Here is a 12,827-nt window from a genome sequence, read left to right as displayed (position 1 = left end):
TGCAACTTAAGAAGTACGAAAGTATTTTGCTATAATAATTAATCCAATAAACAACAATATAATTTGCAATTTACTTTCGTTTTGCACGTTTTTACTTTTGCACAGTAAAATATTCGTTGTCGCGATAATCCAAGAGGGTCGTATATTCGTGGAATGGGGTATATTCTAGCTTTGATTCTTTTTTCGCAATGAGTTTTCGTTTTTTATGTTATAGAAAAATCGCCAATCAGGTTGGATCGTGGACCCTTTGTATTAATGTTTTCTGGGTGGCTTTTAAGGTGCCTTCCTGATATTAGTTAAGAATACTAATATATTTTCTGCACGCCACCTATAGCCGGTGATAGACAAAATTTAAGCTTTTGGATTATTGATTTCTTCCCGGTATTCCCATATGAAGATCAATTGAGGCTATGAGAGCAACAGTATTCTAACTCACAACCCACAATTTTACCAAAACGCTTTTATTACATTTAAGTTACCCCTTATTTAAGTATTTTCACATGAAGAGAGGCTCAAGCATTGGTTGCTTGAGCCACTCTGTATCTGAATATACTTAAAATAAGGAATAACTTTAATGTAATAAAAGCGCTTTGTTAAATTGTGGGTTGTGGATTAGAGCTGGGTTTTTGGATGAAATTTGGTTCCAGTTTTATGGTTCCTTGTCGGCGTTGAGTAGGGTTTTTTATGGTTGGATGAGTCCATGTGTCATGGTTGGGACATGACAAATATATCCAATTTACGTACAACATTAAGTTTTTTTGTTTTAAAATTTGTTTGTTTATTTATCTTCGTAAGGGCCAGAATATAGAAGGATTCAAAAATAAAAACAAAAATAAAAAATATACAGAAAATGTAAGACACATCAAACTAAAAAACAGACTAAAACATGAAAACATAAATAATGAGTCGAAAGGATGCAGAAACATCACAAAAGAAGCAGCTGAAGATGTACTAGGCATGGATGGTAAACAAAGAAGTATAAGAACGAAGGACTGAGAAATTATAACAGATAGAAAATTGCATATTTACTGATGCAACAAAGGAACAGAAACTGGCAAATAGAAAACGAATATAAACAATTACATACGGAAGAAGATAAATCAATCGAAGAAAGGAAAAAGAAAATATGAACAAGGAATTTGAAGAAACACAAGAACTAAGTAAGCCAATAGACACAAGAAAATTTTACCACAAACTGAGCAAAACCAGAATATAATTCAAAAAAGATATGAAAGATAAGGATACTGACAAAACTACAAGAAAAACTAAGAAGATGGACAAAACATTTTAATAAAAAGCTTAAGGGAGGTGGGGAAACCCTAATATACAGTTATACCAAGCTGACAACAGCGAACAGTTTAATGGCCGAGATTAGAACAGCAGTAGACACGTTAAAGAACAATAACTCACCGAGATCGTATCAAATAGCATCGGAGCTACTAAAGGAAAGAGGAGACGTATTACTAAAGATAATACATGAGCTCTTGACAATCATATGGTTAAATAAGCAGTTACCAGCGGAGTGGAATACCGGTATTCTTGTATACAGGGTGCGCCAAACCTCTGGTTTTCTTTGATTACGGCTAAACTATGAGATATACAAAAAAATGTTTATAACAAAACTAATGTGTATCAAAGAGGTCTATAATTTAAAATTATTTTCAATTATACAGGGTGAGTCAGAACGACGGTATGAACCAAAGTTTTATTTTTTTAAATGGAACACCCTATATATTAATTCATTTTTGAATATATTATTTAAAAATATGAAAAATTTGTATAAGGTCTTATAGGTCTTAAGTTAATAATTTTCGAAATATTTACATTTTTATTGAGAAAAATGGTAATATTTATAGGGTTGTGGATTATGTTTCCAAGGAAATACAAATTTAGGTGATAGGTCAAAGTTTTTAAAATAGTGTTATTTTTAAATAATTTAATATTTTGTACTTTTAGCCATAAAATATACAGTGTGATCACTATTTGCAAATACAAAATTTTCTCATTTTTTTTAATGGGACACCCTGTATATTAGTTTTGCGTTTTGTAGTAAATATTACAACCTTTCTTTTGGTATAAGGTTGTCTGTACCTAGCATGTTTCGTTTTGTAGATATTTAAAAAAAACTCTAGATTTTACGTTTATGCGGATTTTTTAATTAAAAATTTTTTTGCAAAAAAAATAATTATAATCTGGTTTTAGAAACATACGCTAAAATATAAAATATGAAAATAAAAACGTAATTAAAGATTAAAATAAATCGTATGCTAGTACAATTCAATTGAATTTAATAACTTTAAATTATTTTACAAAAAATATTTTACCATATTAATGAATGCATAAATTAGTTACTAAATTAAATAAACAACCAAATTTTAAATCAACCGTAGTAATTCTTCTACCGCAGCAACTTTCCTGTACCAAATTAATTGTTAGTTATATTGTATTTACGAGTAAGGTCAGTTAATAACTACTACATCTTGAGAACGTATAAAGTATGCTTTGAAACAAATGAACGTTATGGAAGTATATTAAGAAGTAAATAGTATCTATGTACCTACTAGTGTCACAAAAGCTGGTAATAATTTCTAATGGTTTCGCCCAAAACAAATGTCATATCCAAAAATTTTTCGGTTAAAAAATTAAAATTTAAAATATAAAAAATTGTTACAAAAATTTCAACTACAAAAGTATTACCAGCTTTTGTGACACCAGTAAATACTATTTATATTAATAAATAATTTGGCTGATAAATTTAACATTCAGCTGTTTTAAAGCATACTTTATAATAATTTTTATATTCTCAAGATGTATGATGTATGTAAGTAAATTTAAAAGGTAAATTAAAAGTTTAACTAAATACAATTTAACCAACAATTAATTTGGTACAGGAAAGTTGCTGTAGTAGAAAAATTACTACGGTTGATTTAAAATTTGGTTGTTTATTTAATTTAGTAACTAATTTATGCATTCATTAAAATGGTAAAATATGTTTTGTAAAATAATTTAAAGTTATTAAATTCAATTGAATTGTACTAGCATACGATTTATTTTAATATTTAACTACGTTTTTATTTTCATATTTTATATTTTAGTGTATGTTTCTAAAACCAGATTATAATTATTTTTTTTGCAAAAAAATTTTTAAATAAAAAATCCGCAAAAACGTAAAATCTATAGTTTTTTTTTAATATCTACAAAACGAAACCTGCTAGGTACATACAACCTTATACCAAAAGAAAGGTTGTAATATTTACTACAAAATGCAAAACTAATATACAGGGTGTCCCATTTAAAAAAATAGAAAATTTTGTATTTGCAAATAGTGATCACACTGTATATTTTATGGCTAAAAGTAAAAAATATTAAATTATTTAAAAATAACACTATATTTTAAAAATTTTGACCAATCACTTAAATTTTTATTTCTTTGGAAACATAATCCACAACCCTATAAATATTACCATTTTTTTCAATAAAAATGTAAATATTTCAAAAATTATTAACTTTAGGCCTATAAGACCTTATACAAATTTTTCATATTTTTAAATAATATATTCACAAATGATTTAATATACAGGGTGTTCCATTTAAAAAAATAAAACTTTAGTTCATACCGTCGTTCTGACTCACCTTGTATAATCAAAAATAATTTTAGAATATAGACCTCTTTGATACACATTAGTTTTGTCATAAACATTTTTTTGTATATCTCATAGTTTAGCCGTAATCAAAGAAAACCAGAGGTTTGGCACACCCTGTATATTTATATACTGTTGTGATCTACTTTGATTAATTAATCAATTAATTATCTCATTAATCAAACAAAGCAAACATAAATAAATTGTAAATCTCAGGGCTAAATTATTCTATCAATACTTACTTTCGTGGCTTCAAAATATTTCTCAGTGGCTTCCTAATAGGGATAGATAAAAGAGAATAAAATAATACACATATGATTTTCATTAATTTGTTTTAAGACTTCAACAATATTTGCCGGTATTCTTTTTTGCTTAATTTTCTTTATTATATCGCTAAGTCTGACTCTGTCAAATGCTTTCGTTAGGTCTACGAAGCAAATATATGCAGTTTTGTTATATTCTATCGACTTCTCTTTCACTTGTTTCATGACAAATATTGCGTCCGTCGTCGACCTTTCTTTTCTGAATCCTTACTGTTCTTCTCTGTTCTTTATCTGTGATTCCAATATTCGTCTTATAAATGGACAAATTCTTAATAAATTTCTAATTTCTATGACATAATTCCTAAATATGTTATATCTTAGTAGGAAAGTACACAACTTAACTTGCAAATTTTAGAAGCACCTATCTATTAGCAGATGTTCTAAGGTAGATATTTAATAAAATTTAATGAAGACCAGTCCTGTGAAAATGGTTTAAGGGTTTAAATTCACGGTCTTTGCACGTTTCGCTAATGTTTTACCCTCATTTCGAAGTCAAGCTTCAAATCAATAGCTACGAGCAATAAAAAAATGGCACAGTCAAACAAAAGTTAATAAACGGGTAATTACTCACCATTGTAATTAATTTTCGAAACAGATTGAAAAGTTATAATAAAATTAACATATAACATGAATATGCCTATATATATTTCTGATAATAATTTACATACCAAAAGGAGAGACTATTTGGTTATACCGTTATACCTACAAATTATTAAAAGGTAAAAATTTTCGTATTAAAAGTCGAATAATAAAAAGATAGCAAGACAAATCTTAAACATGCTAAAAATTTAATGTTAAAATTCATACATTCTTTGTAGATATCTGCACTGCGTATGATGTATATTAATTCATGACATTCTATATACTCTGGGCTAATTAGCAAAATACAAGGAAAAGTTATTTACCGGCAATTTTATTGCTGGAATCGAACCTAATGATTGTATATATTAATAATATAGGTATGCAAAGTCCGCAGATAGTGTGCTACTTTTTTTATAAACAAAATGGCGCCCGAAAATCGTGTCTTTTTCAATTTTTGCTCTATAACTCCAAAGATTTTAACTTTACACCAAAAACACCCAAATAAAATTCACCGTAATTAAATTCTGCATATAGACGTGTTTTTCCCGATTTACCTCGACGAAAATTTTCCCCGAAATTGCGGGTTTTTTAAAACAAAATCTTTAATTTTCAGCCAAAATTTTAGATAAGTAATTGTTTATCAATAATTAAATAACTTGGTAAAGTAAAGTCTCTTTTGGTATAGATTATAATTCCAGAAGCCGATTGAAATTGAATAAATAGTTTAGCAATAATTGAATTGTTAATTAAAAATTTACGTTCGATATAATAACCACAATAAATATGATGCATAAGAATAACTATGATTTTTGTATAAAAAAACACTGAACCCATCCAGTGTACTTTGCAGAATTGAAATTGGACTATTTAAATTGCCTCAGAAATATTTTAAAATTATTAACAATTTTTTGGCTTATAAACAAATAGAATATCTCGGGAAATATTAAATTAAATTAAATCATGAAAACGGTATTGGAAAAAAAGGTAGTACGCTTCTTTTAAAAGAAAAACGTTTAATTGTGAAGAGTGGTTCCTGAGATACAACCGGTCAAAGTTGACCGACATTTACGGCAAAGATATAAAAAATAGGATCATAATATTCGAACCATCACCTTTTTATTTTTGTTCTCTTTCTCCTCACCAATTTTCATATCTTTGAAATACTCATATATTATTATAATAAAAACTATCGATATTACGAGTGAAAATTGCCAAAACTAGCAAAATTCCAATCAAAAATTAGGTTGGAGAAAATGTAATCTCCAAGTTCAAAATCGGTATACGTTAAAAAATTGCGTTTTCTCGGCTTTCCATGGAGCAACTTTCTTCATTATTTTTTGTTCCAACTAACTCGAGTAGAGCCATCTAACTAACACATTATTAAATGTCAAACTTGCTTTTGTTTTGATATAATAAATTAATTTATTTATAAGAAAATAAAACTACATATGTTTTCCAGTTGTAGACTTTTTTTAGATAAACTTACAACAAGTGTACCGTTTACCGTTAAAAACACAAATATTCTCATTTGAAAGCTATATAATTATTTAAATAATTTTTATTTAAACAAATTAAAAAATGTTGTTATAATAAATTAATTAATTTATTATAACAAAACAAAAGCAACTTTGACATTTAATCATGCGTTAGTTCGATGACTCTACACGAATTAGTTGGGAACAAAAAAATAATGAAGAAAATTGCTACATGGAAAGCCAAGAAAATGCATTTTTTTGCCGTATTGACGTATACCGATTTTGAACTTTGAGATTACATTTTCTCCAACCTAATTCTTTATTGGAATTTTGCTATTTTTGGCAATTTTCACTCGTCACTGCGATAGTTTTTATTATAATAATATATGTTATGAGTATTTTAAAGATATGAAAATTGGTGTGGAGAAAGAGCACCAAAATAAAAAGGTGATGGTTTGAAAATTATGATCCTATTTTTTACATTTTTGCCGTAACTGCCGGTCAATTTTGACCGGTTGTATCTCAGGAACCACTCATCACAATTAAACGTTTTTTCTTTTAAAAGAAGCATCCTGCCGCTTTTTTTTGCTACACCATTTTCATTATTTAATTTAATTTAATATTTCCCGAGATGTTCGATTTGTTTATAAGCCAAAAAAATGTTTATAATTTTAAAATATTCCTGTGGCCGCCTAAATAGTCCAATATCAATTCTGTAAAGTACATTAGATAGGTACATTGTCTTTTTATAAAAAATCATAGTTATTCTTATGTATCATAATAATTATTGTGGTTATTATATCGACCGTAAATTTTTAATTAACAATTCAATTATTGCTAAACTGTTCATTCAATTTCCATCGGCTTCTCGAATTATAATCTATACGAAAAATCCTTTATATTACCAAGTTATTTAATTATGATGGACAAATGCTTATCTAAAATTTTAGTTGAAAATTAAAGATTTTGTTGGAAAAACCCGCATTTTCCGGGGAAAATTGTCGTCAAAGTAAATCGGGAAGAACACGTCTCTATGCAGAATTTAATTATGGTGTATTTTTATTTGGGTTTTTTTTTGGTGTAAAGTTAAAATATTTGGAGTTATAGAACAAAAATTAAAAAAAAAACACGATTTTCGGGCGCCATTTTGTTTATAAAAAAAGTAGCACACTATCTGCGGACTTTGCATATCTATATTATTAATACACACAATAATAAGATTCGATTCCAGCAATAAAATTGCTGGTAAATAACTTTTCCTTGTCTTTTCCTAATTAGCCCAGAGTACCAGACTAATATAATATCAAACAATGATAAGCTTTAACATAAAAAAGAAATTGTTAGAGCTGGTTGAAGATACCATGTTATTGAACACATGTCGAGTAAAAGCAGTAGGACAGTTGACCAACTCGTTATGTACTATCTTGTATCCTATTCAGTCTAACCGTCGAATGCATTAAAAGATCCCAATAAAAAATTAGAAATTCTTCTGTCGTTTACTTATAAAAGCCAAACAATAATTTATATGTAATTTCTGGTTAAGCGTAAAGAAATTTATTCTTATTGATGAAACAATTACTTATGGGCTTAGTGAAATCTTTTTAGATTGTATTAATTGATGTCAAAACTAATTGATGTCACAATGACAAAAAAAAAAAAGAATGTGTGTGTACTTTGTACGCACGTAAGAAGTTATACTTCTATTATATGGTTTCTGCGAAATAAAATACTTTAAACAGTCTATTTTTATTTTATTTAAATATTAAACTAATTTTAATAGTTACCACTTTCCAAAAATCCAAAAATTAAAAAAAAAAAAGACAGCAATTGTCTGGATTTGAACCCGGTACCTCTCGATCTGTAGTCGAATCAATGACCCACGACTCCAAGACCTCACTGTTTATACGGTTTGTCAGACATTATAACAAACCACGGTAACAAATAGACGAAGTGAAGTATAAAATGTAAAAATGTTTTAATAATACCTATTGTCCTACTCCCGAGGAAGAAAAATCAAAAAACACAAAAATTATAATAAATATATTTACTGAAAACACTAATATATTCTTTCCACGCCGTTTTTGGACTGATACATACATAAATTAAAAGACTTATTAACAAAACAATACTGCCTGTGTGCGTATGCGCGCAAAATAATAGAAATTAACTCCCAATCGCGCCTAAAAAAGTATAACTTCAAAAAGATTCAGCCCAACTCAGGACATTTGAGAGAATCTGAGAAAAGTATACGGCACGATGCGAGAGGAAGCATGATTTCTAAGAAGGAACAGCAATTTGGACGAATCAGTGTGAACGGTAAACAAATAGAAAGAGTAAAAACATACACCTGCCTTGGTACGAACGTCAATGAAAACTGGGACCATTCGATAGAAATTAAATGTAGGATAGAGAAAGTAAGATCTGTATTTCAAAAAATGGCTAAGTTATTCAAATGTCATGATTTATCATTGCCCATAAAAGTCATGTTACTGCGATGTTATATCTTTCCTATAGTGTTGTACGGAGTTGAGTCGTGGACTCTCACAGACGCTACCTGCAAGAAAATTGAGGCTTTTGAGATGTGGCTTTATCGTCGAATCCTGAAGGTATCTTATACCAACCACGTTAGTAATCAGGGTGTTTTGCTGAGAATGCAAAAAGAAAAAGAGCTGTTAACCACAATAAAAGCAGCCAAAATCGAATACCTCGGTCACATAATGAGAAACAGCGAAAGATATGGACTACTGCAACTAATCTGGCAAGGAAAGTGCAGGGAAAACGAGGACCAGGAAGTCGAAGGATTTCCTGCCTGAAGAATCTACTCACATGGTTCAACACAACAACCACAAGTCTTTTTAGAGCAGCAGTGTGCAAAGTACAGATTGCCATGATGGTCGCCAACATCCGAAACGGATAGGCACTACAAGAAGAAGAAGAAGAAGAAGAAGCAAGAGGAAGACGGCACATGGAGAATCAGGAGAAACAACGAGGTTAATGAATTGAATGAAGGTTATGATACTGTAAAATTTGGGAAATGTCATAGACTGTCATGACATCTCCAGAGACAAGACGATAAAAAGAAAACAACACAGAAAATATTACAGTAGAAGCCGAGAGGAAAACGAAAAAAATGACGGCCCGGAACGAGGTAGTTAGATGACGAGGAAGACCATATGAAAACCATGAATATAAGACAATATCAGAAAAGGACACAAGAAATCTGAATGGAAGGTCATATTAAGACAGGCAAAGGCCCATCCAGGGTTATGATGCCACAAAGAAAAGAAAAGGGTCCTTCAAATCGTTGGATAGTTAGGGGAGGTTCGGTAGAGCGGCCTACTCGATCGGCGGAGTTAAATTATCCAGTTTTGCATTTGGATATTTCTTAAGTCCTTTTGTTATTTCACTATTGTCGAAATTGTTGATGATCTGAGAAATTGAATTATAGCCGGCTGGGACACGATAAGAAATATACCAGGAATATTTGCGCAAATACGATAGTCAATGAGGCGAAGAGTTAAATCTTGTGTCACATCTGAGGAAGGTCATTTTGAACATTTGTTGTAGCTTTGCTCCAAGTTAAAATCTTATTATAGACGGAGAGGCAGCTCTGAAAAATCTCTTTGAATTTACTAAAGCTACATTTTTCACAGCTGATTACTGTGATTGTGTAGAGAAACATACTGCGGTCGGTCAAGTGAAACGTAGAACAGACACACAAAAATACAATAAACAGAACGAACAGTGTTACTGAGTGAGATTGTTCTAAGATCAAACTTGCATTCCTACAAAGGTAATTAAATCCATTTACTAAGGCTGAAATCAGTACACACATTCTAAATTGAATATAAATAAACGTTATTATAGTCGGTCAGCTGTATGACAGGACAGAGCCGGTCGGTCGGCCCCAATGAATGTACAGGGTTATTCACTATATTTTGACCCCTTGTAAACTGCCTTATTTACAGAATTAGAAAAAAATGTAAAATATAAAAGTTATTCGATTTTTAATCATGATTTTTTTACATATATATCGTACTAGTGACGTCATCCATCTGGGCATGATGACTTAATCGACTATTTTTTTAAATGAGAATAGGGGTCGTGTGCTAGCTCATTTGAAAGGTTATTCAATTCTCTATACAGTACTATTAACATTAAGATCATTATTTATACAGGGTGTACAAAATAAATTTTGAATTATCAATTAAACAATTAATTTAATTAAAAAAAAATTTTGGACACCCTGTATAATTAATCATATTAATGTTTATATTACTGAATCGGAAATTGAATAACCTTTCAAATGGGCTAGCACTCGAACCCTATTCCCGTTTAAAATTTAAAATAGTGGATTACGTCATCACGCCCAAATGGATGACGTCACTAGTATGATATATATGTCCAAAAATCATAATTTAAAAATCGAATAACTTTTGTACTTTACATTTTTTTCTAATTCTGTAAATAAAGCAGTTTACAAGGGGGTCAAATGATAGTGAATAACCCTGTACATTCACTGGGGCCGACCGACCGGCTCCGTCCCGTCATACAGCTGACCGACTATAATAACTTTTATTTATATTCAATTTAGAATATGTGTACTGATTTTCAGCCTTAGTAAATGGATTTAACTACCTTCGTAGGAAGGCAACTTTGATACCCTCTCAGTAACCCCTGTTTTTCGTTTCGCTTGACCGACCGCAGTATGTTTCTCTACACAATCACAGTAATGAACTGTGAAAAATCTAGCTTTAGTAAATTCAAAGAGATTTTTCAGCGCTTCCTCTTGGACTATTAGTATTACTTTTTGTTATTGTTTTGGTTGAATGTTATTTTATTCGATACTTCTTGATTATGTAAAAAAGAAATAAAAATATGAAATGTGCGCTAATATGTTTTATTTTTTTGCAGAAAGACGATACACCATATGAAAAGAAGGTAAGAAAAATTTGTTGTTAAAAATTAACCGAGGAATTTAAAAATAATTTTTAATTTGTAATATCTCAGTGGGTTTACTGTAAAGAGACCGAAATCATTAGACCGAAAGCAGTAGACCGAACTCATTAGACCGAAAAGCACTTTACCGAAACCTCACTAGACTGAACAGCAGAAGACCGAAAAGCAGTTCTTTTTACTTGTCGCAGTAAAAGAGATAAGACTAATGTAATTACAACTAAATGTTATTTGGATGGTTATTATAAACAGTTAAAATTGTGTTAACGTCACTCTACCCTTAATTTATTTTTACCTTCACTAATTTGTTTAACGGATGAAAATTATTTCATATCAGACTGTACATATACAGAACAATGTACACAGTCTATATATAAAATAATACAAAAGAATACAATAAACAAAAAGACAGATATACAAAATCTTAGCATAATTTACTGTAAACTTTTTAAATTTATTTGCCATTTCGGTCTAATGCTGTTCGGTCTAATGTGGTTTCGATAAAGTGCTTTTCGGTCTAATGAGTTCGGTCTACTGCTTTCGGTCTAATGATTTGGGACTAATTGTCGTGTACCATCTCGGTTGCATACTATTTTTTTAATAAATTGAGACCATTAAACTTGCGCTCCAATGATGATAAAATTTCCAATTGTCAGTCAAAATCATTCAATAACTACTATCTCTTAAAACATACCAAATTTTCTTTGTGTATCTCAACCGGTTTCAAAGCAATAAATAAATTTTCGGCTTGTTAAAACAATTTCAACACACTGTATCTCGGAAACAAATAACATAAACTTGTATAGCAAACTGTCATTATTTTTTCAAGCACAATCACCCTTGAAGTTTTTCGCACTTATTTACTAACACTCTGTATATAATTGGATCACATCAAATTATCTATTGTTTCAAGTCCTAATTTTTTAAAAAACAAATCCATTTTTCGGATATTTTGATGCATACCTTGTGTATTATCTATTTTCTTATGAAAATAGTAACTAGCGGGATACTATTTTTTTTTAGTTCACGTCTGTCCCCATTCTATTTGCAACAACGCTTTATAAATTATATCTAATAAAAAATTCGTACTGCATTATGTTTTGATTTTATTGGATGATAATACGAAAATGAAAATTGTTATTTTATAAGCCTTTTAGATAAAAAAACACTAGAAAAAATGGTGATATCATACCTGACTTTAGTTTTTCCCGCGAATAAGGTTTACATTGTAGTATTTGTTTGTGAATTTTTACTGGTAAGAAAATCTCACATAAAGGCACAACGCTTTGACGCCTATACTTGGGTTACGCCAACGTATAAAGACCTAGATGAACAATATCGTGATTACCTACGACGAGGATCAAAGACAGCAACGAGGAATTTTTTGTGGGGGCTTAATATTAAAGGACACATTCATCTCCTCCCGCAGTTAATCCAGGGCACATAATAGTAACCAAAACGTAAGAAAAAGGCTCATTAAACAGAGGTTTTTAGCGAGTACATCATAGGTGAGAGTTACAATTTATAAAAAACTTACATATTTAAGATATTTAGTCAGTTTTTATACAGGTTATATTTCTGGTAGAAATTGGGGTAAAAACTGGGAGACAATTCGACACCCCCATCGAACAAGGTTGTAACTCATTTTTAGCGATTTTACAGGAGAAGCAAAAAACGAAAACAAGAATTTTTAAAAATTTGTAGCGAAATGATAAGACCCTTTTACACTAATGTGATATAATATTTATAACATAATAAGGGATTACTGTGAGATGTATGCTTTGTAATTTTATTAGCTATTGAGAATCTTGAGTTTGATTGAGATACAACCTTGAGATTAAACATGAGTA

The 12,827-nt window shown here is 30.0% G+C and overlaps 1 protein-coding gene across 1 annotated transcript in view; it reads right to left on the bottom strand.

Annotated features, from left to right (window-relative positions):
- The window catches only part of LOC126891771 (uncharacterized), a 28,399-nt gene extending 16,081 nt beyond the window's left edge, over positions 1–12,318 (bottom strand). Inside the window, exon 1 of the mRNA XM_050661046.1 lies at positions 12,170–12,318. The gene's annotated coding sequence lies outside the window, so the exon portion shown is untranslated. The remainder of the gene's footprint in view (positions 1–12,169) is intronic.
- Between the last annotated feature and the right edge of the window lie 509 nt (positions 12,319–12,827).

This window comes from Diabrotica virgifera, chromosome 9 (genome assembly GCF_917563875.1).
Source record: "Diabrotica virgifera virgifera chromosome 9, PGI_DIABVI_V3a".
In the NCBI taxonomy this organism is placed as follows: Eukaryota; Metazoa; Arthropoda; class Insecta; order Coleoptera; family Chrysomelidae; genus Diabrotica; species Diabrotica virgifera.
Note: the sequence above shows the minus strand (reverse complement) of the source record. Positions and strands in the feature narration are given on the sequence as shown.